Source organism: Notamacropus eugenii, chromosome 1 (assembly GCF_028372415.1).
Source record: "Notamacropus eugenii isolate mMacEug1 chromosome 1, mMacEug1.pri_v2, whole genome shotgun sequence".
In the NCBI taxonomy this organism is placed as follows: domain Eukaryota; kingdom Metazoa; phylum Chordata; class Mammalia; order Diprotodontia; family Macropodidae; genus Notamacropus; species Notamacropus eugenii.
Window position 1 is genome coordinate 307,478,033 of NC_092872.1, and position 16,010 is coordinate 307,494,042.

At 36.2% G+C, this 16,010-nt stretch overlaps 1 protein-coding gene across 5 annotated transcripts in view; it reads left to right on the forward strand.

Moving 5' to 3' along the window:
• LOC140517833 (uncharacterized) overlaps window positions 1-16,010 on the forward strand; it is a 68,542-nt gene that overhangs the window by 2,711 nt on the left and 49,821 nt on the right. The gene's annotated exons all lie outside the window — the stretch shown is intronic.

The following is a 16,010-nucleotide window of genomic DNA, read 5'->3' on the forward strand; positions in this document are numbered from 1 at the left end:
AAATACCCATCTATAGATGAGGATATGAAAGAAAATAAAAATGTATAATGTACCTTGAATAATGCTAAATTCTCTCCCACTACTTCAACCCATTCCATTAACATGCAGTTATGTTTATGAAGAATAAAATACAAATAATAGCACAATTCATAATTGTTAAGAACACTATAAGAAGAACCACTTAATTTTAGCAATACTCTACTGATCGTTAAAGGTTAAATAACAGTGATCTTAACTAAGGGCTATCTATTTTTCAGTGACTCAGCATATCAGTTTAGTATTTATTAAGTTCAAATACACTGGAAAAAACAAGTGCATGAAAATCACAAGACTACATCAGGTAGCTAGATGGAGAATCCATTAGTTGAGACCATTTATATGGATGGATGGATGGATAGTCACTGCAGATGTAAAATGAGCTAGACTTAGAATTGTCTAGGACAAGGGAGGGAAACCTGCTCAAGGCCACTACTAGTCCTTAAGTGGTGACTGAGTCCAAGCTTTACAGAACGAATCTTTTTATTAAGGGGATCCTCTCTGTGAAGTTTAGATTCAGTCAAAGGGCTACACTTACGGACCTAGATGGCCACATATAGCCTCAAGGCAACAGGTTTCTCACCCCTGGTCTAGGAGATTAGATAGGGGGAAATATATGGGAAATTTGACTGCTTTCAATGATGTTTAAATCCTCAGAACTCCATTAATACCAGTGTTTTCAAAAGCTATATGACTGAATCATGAAAGATCTTAATCTTGAAAGAATCAATATTTTAAAAATCCAAAGAGCACTACAAACATACAAGTGCATATAAATAGACTACAAAATATTACAGAGAATAACATCTACTCAGAAGACATCAAAGATTTTGACAAAAATGGCAACCCATGAACAGTCTAAATGGTACATTGGTGCTACCAGGATTATTAAGTTGACTATAATACCCCTTGCTTGTTGAGTGTGTACTCAATAGAAAATGTATGAAAAAAGATGAAATAAAAATTGTAAAGGTTACAGTGTGATTGCATTAATGGAAAGAATGAGAATCCACATCAGCAAAATCTCGTATCTGTCAAGATATTTAGAACCTACTACATGATAGACATGGGGGAAAAATACAAAGAATTTTGAGACATGGGACCGTACTTTCAAGAAGCTTAGAATCTGGGAAGAAATTTGTGGAAAAAAAAAGTTTGTATGAATTATAAAACAAAAGGAAACAATTTAAGAGATACCACAAGACAGCATATAATTGCCAGAGTACTATGTAGTTTAGTTAGACATTTCCCCTAGAGGAAAGGTGAGGGGAGAAAGGAATAGAAAAGGGAGTTGGCAAACAGAAAACAGTAATAATGATAAAGTGTATGAGGACAGTCTCTCAACACCAAAGGAATTTTACTAATTCTAATGTACATCTTTTTCTAGCTTACTCCTGGATGGTATAGTCTGTTGCCTGAAGTCTGTTTACCATACTTTATAAATTCATGACATTCATAAAGGGCTCTAATTCCCTTTGTTTCCCAAAATATAAAACTTAGTCTTGACCTTCTTGGATGTCTTGTAATGAGCCTGTAGTTCTGGGCAAGACTAGCTTCATGAGACTTACACTGGATATTTCATTTCTCAGGGAGCAAAACTAGATGGCAATGAAGTAGATTAGTGTCTATCTCCTTATAGCCTTTCTGCTTGTGTGTATCACTTGGTTTATACACTATTAATAAACTCTATTGTTAGATCAATTGAGGGTGGAGCTATATTTCTGTTGCCTAAAGTCCTGAAATGAACTGATGTAGCATTGCACAGGAAATAAATAATTAGGAATTCAAAGGATGGACACACCACTTAGTAGCTGGACAAGTGTAGGAAGCTATAAAATCTTATTCTTACTTTACAAATGGTTTACAGATGTAATAGAACTAAAGATCAGCCTTAAGAAATATGGGTATGAAGAAAGAAAAAGGGCAATTCTGATAGAAGGATAACATAAGCAAAAGCACAAAAGGAGGAAAAGTAAATGAAGGGAACATCAAGTAGACTAATTTGACTAGAGAATAGGGTTCATGTTGATGAGTTGTAGAAAATAAAGCTGGAAAGGTAAATGGTAGCTGGATGTTGAAAGCATCAAGTACCTAGGAAGTATAGACTTTAATTCTTTTAATTTGTAATTTTGTTTGTTGACTTATTTCAGTTATGTTTGACTTTTTGTGACCCCTTTTTGGACTTTTCTTAGCAAAGATACTGAAGTAGTTTGCCATTTCCTTCTCCAACTCATTTTACAGATGAGGAAACTGAGGCAAACACGGTTAAGTAGTTTGCCCAGGGTTGTATAGCTAATTAAGTGTCAGAGGCAAGATTTGCACTCAAAGGATGACTCCAGGACTAGCACTCTATCCGCTATACCACCTGTTTGCTCCATTGTAATTTTGGGTAGGAGTGTTTATTTAACAAACTTTTTAAGCTAATTGTGTTACATGCTATTGATACGTGCAGCAAATAGCCTGTTTTCAGGAAGCTCATAATCTAATAGTAGGAAAAGGCACGCACACAAACAATTAAAACACAAAGTAACATAAGGACAAAGTATAGGTTCACACGAAAAAAATTGAGATGCTAAAGAGAGAAGGGGAGAAGACACAGAAATGGGAGAAAAAATTAGAATGGAATGCCAAGTAGTCCAGTTCTTCTAGAACTTAGAGTATATGAAGGATGTAAATTAAATATGACTGAAAATTTAAGATACAGCTTAACTTACAGCAGCATTATTCATAACAAATATGGAATACTCATGTGTCCAATGACCAAGGAATTACATTGTGATCTATGAGCATAATAGCACTAAACCATAAGAAATTAGAAATATCAGAAGGCATAAAGTGATACAGAGTGAAGAAAGCAGAATCAGAACAATATTATACACACTAATCATGTAATGATAATAAAATTGGGGAAAATGCATGAGGAAATGTTCAGGAAAGGACATGAAAGTAAATAATGTTTTTTAGAGTAAGTTTTGGAGTGTATAGAATTGCGTACAATTTTTTTGTCTTCATTTATGTGTTTGAATGTTTTTGTTGATGGTTATTGTGTTTGCCGAGTTTAGAATACAATTTTTTAAATCGTAAAAAAACTGCTCCAAAGTAGTGAGCTTGAGTAACTAGGTGGATCAAAACAGAAAAGTTAGCAAGAGGGGCAGTTTTTAGGAGGATGGTAAGTTCAGTTTGGGAAATATTGAATTTGAGGTACTAGTAGGAGATTCAGGTGGAAATTAGAAATTTGGAACTCTTGGGAATAGGGATGGAGATTTGAAAATCATCTTCCTTAAGGTAATCACTAAAACCATTGAGTGGATGGAACTATATGTAAAGAAAGACCAAAGGATGGAAGGAGTTTTCACTGAAATATAAATTTTTAACAAGTCTATCGTTAGCTATCACAAGAGATTCAAGAAGGATGAACACAGGAAAAAAGACCTGGATTTAGTGAGGAAGTCATTAGTGACCTTTGAGAAAGATGTTCTGGTAGGATGGTAGGATTAGAAGCTAGATTAAGGATTCAAGGTACAAGTAGGTAATGAGTAAAAGTAGTAAGATCACTTTTTTATAAAAATTTGGCAGTGAAGGTGAGGATGGGACAGAAGCTTGAAGGAATGGCATGGTCAAGGGAAGGATTTAATTTGTTCCAGAAGAGGAGACCAAAGCATGTTAGCAGTCTGAGAGGAAGTAGCAGTAAGAAAGGAAAGACTGAAAATGCATGAGAACATACTCTGCGTATACAGTGAGTTTGCTTCATTTAATTCGGTGAGAGAAAGATATTCACGTGTCATAAAGGAATCTGGGTATATAGAGACCCCTCCTTAATACCTTGGGACTATTTTCAAAGGGCTGGAGAAAGGGTGACTGAGATCAACTCCCAGATGTATTTGAGTACATAGAAGGGACTAAATGCCTACATTCTAATAGCAGAAGGGACAAGTGTCAGAATTCCACTCTGAGATTCACAGAGAGTGAAGAAGACAAAAGAAGAGACTGATTATGGTTCTGTTCTGTTTTGCTGGTTATAGAAGAGGAGGGAAAAGGATACACTAGGGAAGAAATCAGTAGTAAGAGAGATGAATTTATTATTGCTAATAATTGGAGTGCACCCAAACAGAGGTGAAAGTGAGGCAAGAAGAGTGACTCATGAACCTCACTTTTACTGGAACTGGGCAAAGGAGGATAAAAGGAAGCAAGGCAGTGCAGTGGATACCAGCACTCAGCCTGAAGTCGGGAAGACCTGAATTTAAATCCAGCAGCAAGCACTTACAGTGTGACCCTGGGCAAATCACTTAATCCTGTTTGCCTCAGTTTCCTCATCTGTAAAATGAGCTGGAGAAGGAAATGACAAACCATTCCAGTATCTTTGTCAAGAAAACCCCAAATGGGGTCAGGAGGAATCAGACACAAGTGGAACAAATGAACACAACAAAGGAGGGCTAAACCCACATATGCCCTGAGTGAAGTGTAGAAATAGAAAGAGATGGGGGGAGATTTCTAAAATGAAGGTAGAGAGTGAATGGAATGAACTCACCCATTAAATGGGATTGAATAACAGAATGGATTAGAAAGCAGAATTGCAAAGTATGTTGTACATAAGAAATACAACATAAAAGAATCACACAAAGTTAAAAATGAGTGGATCTAGCAGAATTGTGTATGCATCAGATGAGTTCAAAAAAGGAAGGGCAATAATCATGAACTCAGACAAGGCAATGACATGAATAGACCGGCTTAAGAGAAATAAGCAGAAAAGGCACACTGGGTTTAAAGGGAACATAGAAAATAAAATAATATTCATATGTATATATATGTACTAAATGGCATAGCATCTACAGACTTAAAGGAAAAGCCAGTTGAATTATAGGGGGAAATAACAAAATTTAACAGTTGGGAACCTCAAAGGGTCCCTTTCAGATCTAGACAAATCTAGCATTTAAAAAAAAATTGAGGTCCTGAATAGAATTTCAGAAAAATCTTTGCAAATTTCAGAATGGGAATAAAAAGGAATATACATAAATCTCAGCTGTGCATAACACAATTACAAAAATGGAGCATGTTCTAGGTTTGGGAATCTAAAATGCAGAAAAACAAATGATGATCATAATGCAATAAAAAGTATTATTTGAGAAAGGACATTTAAATAAAGGACTCAAATGGAGACTACTAAATAATATAATCCTAAGGAATAATTAGGTGAAAGAAAAATCATAGCTAGATGGCACAATGGATAGAGTGCCGAATCTAGAATAAGGAAAGCTTCAAGTCCCATCTCAGACATTTACTAGCCATTTGACAGGTTACTTTAAGAGTCTATCTCCAATTTCTCTTCTGTCAAACGAGGATATCTTTAGGGGTTGTTGGGAGAATAGAATGAATATTTGTAAAACACTTTAAGAACATCAAAGTTATTATTACCAATAAAAATGACAATGAAACAATAAAAGCTTTAATTAAGTAGATTACCATGTGCCTAGGACTATGCTAAATGATAGGGATGTAAAAGCAAGGTAATCCCTCTCTCTCAAGAAACAACATTCTAATAGGGGAAGAAGGGATATAAAGGAGAATGGAGGCCCAGGAAGATTTGCAGTTTTTATTTTTTTGTCAAGTAACTGGAATGGTGAGTAGAGTCTTAAATAGATAGTTTGACATCAAGTCCAGAAACAACAGGGTGGATTTGATTGTTCACAGAGTAAGAGGTATGGGTAGGTATGTCACAGAGCAATTAACTCTAACATTACATAAACTATTTGGAAAAACAGAGAAAGAAGGCATCTTACTTAGTGAAACAAATAGAGTCCTAATAGACAAACCAGGGAGAGATAAGCAAAGCTAAAAAATTTAGGATAGTATAACAAATATAAATATGTAGGATAAAACATTATTAAAGAAATAGCAATATATTAAAAAGATTATACTATATAATTAGGTTACATTTATAGTAAGAATACAGGGTTAGTTTAATAGCAAAACTATAAACATAGTAGACCATTAATGACAAAAACAATAACAAACTCATAATTATGTCAAGATACGCAGAAAAAGCTTGACAAAATATAACAAGTATTTTTTTTTAATCCTTGTATTAAATAGAGTTTAATGTGGTATAGTAGGAATGTCTTATGATCCAGCCCATAAAGTTTAGACTGGTTATTTCTTAAAACATAAGGAAGTCAAATCAAGATTTGATTGACTCAAGGGAATAAGGCTTAGGTTATTAAAGTGGCTCCCTAGTCAACTTAATACAAAAAGCCACCAAGAACTCCAGATGGGCCCTGATACTGGTACATCACTGTGAACAACACAGAGGCAAGGGATTGGTCATCTAAATAAATTTGGTCCCTCATTTAATATCCTTTCTTAGCTATGACTAAGTAAATCTCTTTTTGTTCACTATCTTATATATGAGTGTTTCATTTCATTCCAATATTGAACCTAAGGCAATTAACCAATTTGATCAGCCCTGGCCTACATCATTTGGTGGTGTTAACAATTTTAGAACAGATTGATCTACTTTAGACAAATGTGAATATGTTTAACCATCTCTTTAAAAACTATATCATGAAGAGAATTACAGTAAAGTGCTACTAATTGATTTTTGCATAATTTTTGTATTTTAGGGTAATAGTCATCTACAAGCCCACCAGTATGGCTTCTCTCTTCCACCTAACTATAATTTGGGGATATCTTGAATAAGTGTTCAAAGAACTACTTGGGAATTTTTGGTTAGCATTTAAGAGGCCACTGGAAACCGTACCATCTGTATTTTGTTAACAAAGCTTTGAAAGAGTATTCTAGTTAGGCACTTGAGAAGACAATGGTTGATTCTCCCCAAGAGCCCTGAAATATCTCTAGAATTGAGGATATGGACAAATGTACTCAGATTGGTGGGGTTGAACAGCTTCAGTTTAAAACAACTTCCACTCCAGAACCTGGAACGGGAATTCTGTTTCTTCTCCTCTTCCTATCCCTATCTCTGACTCTCTCCCTTTCCCTCCCCTTTTTTTGTGCCTAAGCCTTTGAGACAACTAGGGGGCTAGAACACTGAGCCTGGAGTCAGGAAGTAACTCCTGAGTTCAAATTTGACCTCAGACATTTAATAGTTGTGTGACCCTGGCAAGTCACTTGACCACTCTCTGCCTCAGTTTCCTCAACTGTAAAATGGGAATAATAGCACCTAACTCACAAGGTTGTTGTGGGGAATCAAATTAAACAACATTTGTATAAAAGAACTTAGTGGGGCAGCTAGGTGGTGCAATGGAGTCCAAAGGACCTGAGTCAAGAGAATCTGAGTTCACATCTAGCCTCAGACACCAGCTGTGTGACCTTCAGCAAGTCACTTAACCTCAATTAGAGGTTAAGAAAAAAGAAAAGCACAGTGCCTAGCACATAGTAAACACTACATAAACACTTCTTCCCTTCCCTACTGCCTACTTAAACCTCTCCCTTTCCTTTCTTGCTTGCTCCCATTTGATGGGGTTCAGACTCTGGGAGCCTCCTTGAACTCCCCTTGAATCTTCTCACCTAATCTAGTCTTTCTACCCAAATCTAATCTTCCCATTTGTTCGGGCAGTCTCAGGAAGCCCAATGACTTTTCGTTATCCCAGTGCTCAGCTCTCTGTTGCACCCCCCACCCTAGATCCCATCAAAACCCGGTTCCCCAGGCTGCTGACCACTCCCATCAAGATCTGTGTTCATTCCCATATGGCCCCTATCAAGATCACTGTCTGGATTGCCCCACCTGCTTCCCACTCAAGCCCTCCATTGTCTGATATCTCCTGATTGCCTCCAGCTGTTTCCAACTCTTGACCAGTAACCCCTTCCTTGGACTTCTCCTCAAGACCCTCCCTAAACCCCTCCTCCCATCACCCTGGACTACCAGGCCACTCCCCCAGATCCCTCCTACAGTCTTTTCTGTATTTAATGTCCATCTCGCCTCCATGAAGGGGCTCAGATTCAATCCAGCTCAGATTCTGTCTACCTATCTGGCCTGATTGTGAATACAAGCGTTACAAATGCTTAGGTTCCCCAAGAGTCAATCCAATTTGGCGAATCTTTAATAAACTTTGTTTTCTTTGGCTTTAAGAAGGTTTGAGTAGAATTCATTCGAGCAGGACCCAGCATGTCAGTATGTCGAGGTCCCCAGCACCCCTAAATCTTGTCACCATTGAGGGGTGGACTTTTACCTTTACCCTTTCCCACCCTGGCAAAAATGGAAGCTGCCTAAACATCACTGATAGAGTGCAAGAATTGGTCTAATGGAGTCTGTGGCTTTATTCCTTTTTTGTTTTTATATTGTGTCTTTTTCCTTTAGTGTAGGTGGTCAGTCCTGAACTAAAAATTTCTAGCCCGGGTAGCACCCTCACATGAGTTTGCAATGTTAAGAGCTGCTGGGTCTTTCGGTTGGGGCTGACTGGCCCCCATTCACGTTAGGCTGGTTTTTCCTTAAAAGAAATTAAAACTGTCCTAGAGGTTTAATTGGCTCAGAGGGCTAAGGCCCAGGCAGTTGACATGGATTGCCAGTCTCCAGAATATAAAAAGCCAAGAGGATCTCCAGCTGGGCCTCAAAGAATGCTTGACCATTGGACTGCCACGCACAACACAGGAATGCTGCACTCACCTAACATCAACATACTTTCCTTATTGAGAATCCTTCTGCTGTGGCCAAAGTAAATCTTTTTATTAAGTCAGATCTTCTATAAGTATTTCTTTTCTTATACTTTTTGAGTATAGAACTCAAGGTACTACTGGCTTAAAGAACATCTTTACATGTGGCAAGCAGCATCTATCTAAAATCAGTAGCCATAATTATTTGTAATAGAGAAAGGTCAGAGACTTTTCCAGTAATATCAGCAGTATAGCAGGATAGCCATTCTCACCACTATTTGATATGGTGCTAGATTTGCTAGCTGTATCAGGAAGACAAGAAAAATAATTGCAAGAATAAGCATGAGGGATTTAGAGATTCAACTAAAAATTAATTGAAGTAACCCAAGTAAAGTAAAAATTACAAAAATCAATTATTTTTCTGTTTATCACTGATAAAACCCAATAAGAGGTAGAAGTCACAGAATAATGTATGTGCACCTGCCAAATCATAAGCAGAAATTATAGAAATATATAACTACAGAACACTACAAAACACTCTTTAAATAAAGAAGTAATTAAATGGAGAGAGATTAATTGCTTATGGTTGGATTATACTAATATAATAAACTAAACAAATTTAGCACTATCCCACTCGAACTACCAGCAGGTTATTTTATAGAACTAGACAAAATAACTTAATCTGAAAGAACAAAAGGTTGAGTCATAAGGAAAATAATGTGGGGATAGTGGGAAGGAAAGGCATCTAGTAAGTATTTCATCTCAAACTATACTGAAGAAATAATCAAATGTATCTGGTACCAGTTAAAAAACAGAAAAATTGATCAATAGAGCAACTAAATGTAGTAATATAATGTTTAGTAAACCCTAAAAATCACTTACTTAGGTAAGAGTTCACTATTTGGTAAAAATTGCTGGAAAAAAAACTAGAAATTAGTTTGTCAGAAATTAGATTTAGACAAACATTTATACCATATTAGTACAATAAGTTCCAATGGATGAATGACCTAAATGTAAAAAGTTATATCATAAATTAGGGGAGCAGGGAAGGAGATATACAACTATGGATAAGGGGAGAATTCTTGATATACAACTATGGATAAGGGGAGAATTCTTGATAGAGATGATCATAAAAGAAAAAAGGGGCAATTTTGAGTACAAAAAAGTTGAAAAGGCTATACAAATAAAAGTGATAGAATTAGAAGAGAGACAGTTAACTACAAAAAATATTTACAACAAATTTCTCAAAAAAAAGTTTGATATCCTAAATGTAGGGAATTGATGTACATATAAAAGAACAAGAGCCATTCCCCTGTTGATAGTAACCAAGGGATACAGTTTTCAAAAGAAAAACATGCTCCAGATTACTGATAAGACAAGTGAAATGTTAACTCAGATTCCAAATAACACTCATTACTTTGACAAAAATAAGGAAAACAGCAATTATTTGAGGGGGCTGTGGGAAGACAAGTGCTTTTGATAGAGCTGTAAATTGTTTCAATCTTTCTGGAAAGCACTTTTGAACTATCCCCCCAAAGTCACTAAATTGTATATATTCTTTGATCCAATGAAAGCAGGACTTTTTGTTGTAACAAAAAATACAAAAATAAGTAGTGGCCCTCAATCATGGAATAGTAGCATATTAATGTAATGAAATATTATTGCAACTATAAGAAATTACAAAAGAAGCAGATTCAGAAAAATCTAAGAAAACTTGTATGAACTGATACAGAATGAAGTAAGCAGAAGTAGCAGAACTTATACCACTACAGTAATGCTTTAAAAAATAAAACTTTGAAAGACTTACAAACTGAATATAGTGACCCAATTCCTCAAGACTGATCATTTAAACTACTACCCAACTATTGGCAGAGCGGTGATAAAGAGGTTCAGATTAAGACATTTTCATAAAGGGTCAATATGTAAATTTGTTTTGGTTCACCCTACTGATTTGTTATAAGGGAGTGCTATCTGGGGTGGAAGAGATATTTGTCAGGGGAAGATGGGATACTATAAGTGATGAAAAAAAGAGAGAAAATAAAGAGCATCAACAAATCAATTTCAAAATAACAGAAGACAGCAGAAGAAAGTTCAGAAGGGAATATAGAGAAGCAAAACTACTATCAATTACTATTACACTGAGTTTAAAATAAACTTTTTAAAAACTAAGAAATAGAAGTTTACAGTTTCGTGTATTTAATTTTTTTCTTGGTAGCACAGTTCCTTGCACATAGGTTCTTGGTAAATTTTTGTTGATGAGATTGAAATATTTGTGTTGTTGATGTTTGTTGGGTTTATAATAAACAATTTTATTAAGTAAACAAAATTTTTAAAGGAGGGAGAAGAAATATGAGTAGCTTGAGGAGATGGGTGGGACAGGTGAAGGCTTTTTTAAAGGATAGTGGTATCTGCACATGTTTACAGGTAGCAGAAAAATTGCCAGTTTCTAAGAAAAGATTAAAGAGAGTGATGAAATGGTCAAGCTCCTGGAGAATGCAGGAATAAATGGGATCAAGGGCATAAGTAGAGGTGTTTTAGTCTTAGAAAGGAAAAGAGCCAGCTCTTTCTCAGAAATGGGAGTAAAGGAGAAAAAAAATGAATAAAAATGTAGGAATTTTGAATTGCTGAGTGGATGAAAGGAGATAATTTATGCCAGCTGGCCTCCATTTGCTCAGTAAAGCAGGAGGCGAAGTCTTCTGCTAAAAGTGAATGGGGAGAGGATGACTTGAGGAGCTTGAGCTAAGATTGTACCAGTCACTAAAAAGAGTGAAAAAGTAACTGTCTCCTTTGGGCAGGGACTCTCTTCTTGTCTTTATATCACCACCTAGCGCCTAGCACATAGTAGGGGGTTTAACAACTTATTGAAGTAAATCAGGGAAAATTTACTGCAGCAGTGAGGACCTAGATGATCTTAGATACCTAAATTGTAAAGAACTTAATAAGCACAGTTGTTAGAGAAATATAGGAAACAGATGGTAGAAGCAACCTAGTGCTGGGATTTTGCAGAGTGCCATTGGCAATAGGAAAAGCAGGAAAGGAATTCTTTTTTTAATTCATTTTAAACTTAAGTACAAAATGAGAAAAGAAAAATTTTTCCACGTACACAACAGAACACGGGAGGATTCAATATAAAACAATTAGTTTCCATTTCTGGAAAACCTATGTAATAAATCCTACACGTTATTTTCAAAGCAACCCAGCTTTTTGGTATTCCTTCTAGGTTTTCTTCTGTTCTCTGCTATGCATTTTTTTTCTCCTTCCTTCCCCACAACCTAGAGATGATTTCAATTACACACAACTAAATATACATATACATACGTATGTATAAACCCATACATATATATATACATATATGTAAGACCATATAATGCATATTTCTATTTATCAGTTCTTTCTCTGGAGGTGGATAGCATCTTCCTTCATAGATCCGTGTCTTTCCATGTTCCTCTAAATCAACCAGCTCATTTCTTATATCACAGCAGTATTCCATCACAATCACATACCACAGTTTGTTTAGCCATTCCCCAGTTGAAGAGCACCTATCATTTTAGTCAATTTGATAGGTATAAGATGATACCTCAGTTATTTTATTTACATTTCTCTAATCAATAATGATTTAGAGCATTTTCTCATAATTATTTATAGTCTTGATTTCTTCATCAAAAATAGCCTGTTCATATCCTTTGACCATTCATCAATTGAGGTATGACTTATTTTATACTATCTAGTTATTTTAAATGGTCTTAAAAAATATTGACTAATATTGGTGATAACAATCTAGCTTCTCTATTTTTTCTTTTAATTAAATCCATTTTAGCTTTAACTCTCTGAGATCATGACTACTACTCCTTTTTTTACATAATAAATTCTACTCCAGTCCTTTACTTTATCTCTGTGTATATCTCTCATTTTTATTGTGTTTTCTGAAAGTGACAGATTGTTGAATTCAGGTGTTTAACCCATTCTGTTATCTCTTTCCATGGGTAAATGCATCCCATTCACATTCTAAGTTATTATTATTTGCATATTTCCCTCCATTCTCTTTTTCCTAACTATTCTTCTCACCCTGTTTACCCTATCTCTTCTCACTAGTCTAGGTCAAAGGAGCTAGGATTAATACCAAGAATCACCTACCCAACAAAACTAAGTGTAATCCATGAGGGGAAAAAATTGATATTCAATAATATAGAGGAATTTAACACATTCTTGAGAAAAGACCAGAGCTAAATAGAAAATTTGACTCTCAAATACAAGACTCAAGAGAAGCCTGAAAAGGTAAACAGGAAAGATAAATCATAAAGAATTATTAAAGTTGAATGTTTACATTCCTATATGGAAAGATAATATATGTAACTGAGACCTTTTTCATTATTAGGGTACTTGGAGGGAATATAGATAGACATAGGACACAGGGTAAATTGCATATGAAGGGATGATATCTAAAAAATAAAATTAAGGGGTGAGAGAACAATATACTGGGAGAAGAAAGGGAAAGGTAGAATAGGGTAAATTATCTCACATAAAAGAGGCAAGAAAAAGTTTTTACAGTGGAGGGGAGAGGGAATAAGTGAAACTTACTCTTATTGGAATTGGCTTAAGGAAGGAATAACATACTCAATTGGATGGAAATCTGTCTTACCTTATGGGAAAGTAGGAGGGGAAGGGGAGGTGGCGATAGAAGGGAAGGCAGATTGGGGGAGGGGGTAATCAGAAGCAAACACCTTTGAGGGAAGACAGAGTGAAAGGAGAGAATAGACCAAATGAGGGGCAAGATAGGATGAAGGGAAATATAGTCTTTCACAACATGACTATTATGGAAGTGTTTTGCATGACTATGCATGTATAATCTATATAGAATTACTTGCCTTCTCAATGAGGGTGGGTAGAGAGGGAGGGAGCGTGAGAATTTGAAACTCAAAGTTTTAAAAACAAATGTTAAAAATTGTTTTTATATGTAACTGTGAGGCAGTGGAGTATAGAAATTTATCCTACCCTACAGGAAAATAGAAGGGGATACGGAAGGGGTAAGGGTGGAGGAGGGGATGATAGAAGGAAAGGCAATTTGGGGGAAGGAGTAATCAGAAGCAAAACACTTTTGAGGAGGGACAGGATAAAAGAAGAGAGAATAAATGGGGGTAGGGCTAATAGGATGGAGAGAAAAAAATAGCAATAGTAACTGTGAAAATAAAATTTGAAGCAAGGTTCTCTGATAAAGGCCTCATTCCTCTAACATATAGAGAACTGTGTCAGATTTATAAAAATAAGAGCCATTTCCCAACTGATCAATTATCAGAAGATATAATCAATTTTCAGATGATGTGATTAAAGCTATCTATAATCCATATGAAAAAAAGTATTCTAACTCACTACTCATTGGAGAAATGCAAGTTGAAACAATTCTGAGGTACTACCTCATACCTATTAGATAAGGGAATAGGATTATTGTGTTTGTCTTTCATTGCTGAAGAAGACCATGCCATCAGAGAAATGATGATATGACTTGCACTTGACTTTGTTTTGAGTGAGTGAGGGCTGTGCAAGGTCACCAGTCTCACTTCTCCTCCAGAGCCATCTGGATCCAGTGACCAGATAGTCATCAGGATGACTGGAGATGACCCAGGATGCACTGAGAGACCTTGGGCCCTTTAGGCAAAGGTCTTTGCAGGTACTCACTTAGGATGTGGCAAGACCATTCATTGAATTGGCCTGTTTAAGAAGTAGCTAGGGCATGGCCCCTTTAATGACGCTAAGAAAAAGAAAGACATCAGGCTGGGAGGGAAAGAGCAACAGTTACTATTGATAATCACTGTAAAGCCAGGAGAGCCAAGAGGAGGCCTCAGGCAGGGACCCATTGGCATCCCTGTTTCGGAGTTCAGTACATTTAAGGTTTGGGGAGAGAACAGGACAGGACAGGACAAAACAGGGGGGAGGGGAGAGGGGGAAGGGAAGGGTTCATTGTTGTCCTTCCTCTTCGAAGAGGACCAAAATGACATCACCATTGTAAAGTGAAATTGCAGTGTGTCCAACTGTGGCTGATCAGACCAATACGAGTTCAGAATGCTCTACCACAGGTTGGGCACAGATAGCCTGTATGAATATTTGGGGTGGATATCCCAAATTTGCGCATCCTGTGTTTACTTTGTGCTGTCTGAATTTTGCTTTGCACTTTGGAACTGATTGTGTGACATGGAAGACAGTGGCACAGGACCGCTCAGCATGGTGTGCCCACATCAGAGAACATGCTGTGCTCTATGAGCAAGGCAGAATTGAAACAGTTCAAAGGAAATGCAGGATATGCAAATTTAAAGAATCCACCCCAAATATTCACACAGACTATCTGTGCTTGACCTGTGGTAGAGCAATCTGAGCTCATATTGGTCTGATCAGCCACAGTCAGACACACTGAAAATTGACTCTAACATAGTGATGTCTATTTGCTCCTCTGAAAATAAAGGACAACTTAACTAACCACCTTAATCTACCTAAGAATTTCTTCCTTGTCCCTTCCCCCCTCCCAATTCTTATTCTATACACATTTCTAAAAGTCTCTCCCTTATCCTATCCTTTGACACATTTACAATGATAGAAGGATATTAATCTCTTTCCACACAGTTGCGTTTTTTAGAATCACCCCATCATACACATCTCAGCCCAAGCCTTTCTTTCAAACTACCCAAATAATGATAGCAGTCAAAAATGTATCAATAACATTTTCACCTGTAAGAAGTCAATAGTTATTGAGTCCTTTATAATTGGTCTTTAATGTTTACCTCATATTTCTCTTGGATCTTGCATGTAAAATTTTCCATTAAGTTCTGCTCTTTTGGTCAGAGATACCTGAAATTCTTTCAATTCATTAAATGTCCAGTTTTTTTTTTTTCCATTCAGGATTACACTTAACTGTATAAGTTACCTTTAGTTGTAACCCCAGCTCTTTTGCCCTATGAAATATAGTGTTCCAAGACCAATGGTACTTCAATGTAGAAGCTTCCACACCTTGTATAATCCTTATTGTGGCTCCATGATATTTAAATTGATTTTTCTTGTTGCTTGCAGTATTTTCTCCTTAACCGGGGAGCTTTGAAACTTGGCTGTAACACTCCTGTAAGATTTTTTCCTGGGATCCATTTCAGGGGGTGATCAGTGGATTTTTTTTTTCTATTTCTACTTCACCTTCTTGTTCTACAACTTCAGAGCAATTTTCCTTAATAATTTCTTATAATGTTGTATCAAGATTCTTTTTTTGATCATCCCTTTCAGGTAGTCTGATTATTCTTACACTGTCTTTCCTCAATCTGTTCTCTACATCAGTTGTTTTTCTAATGAGATGTTTCACAGTCTCTATTTCATTCTTTTGATTTTGTTTTATT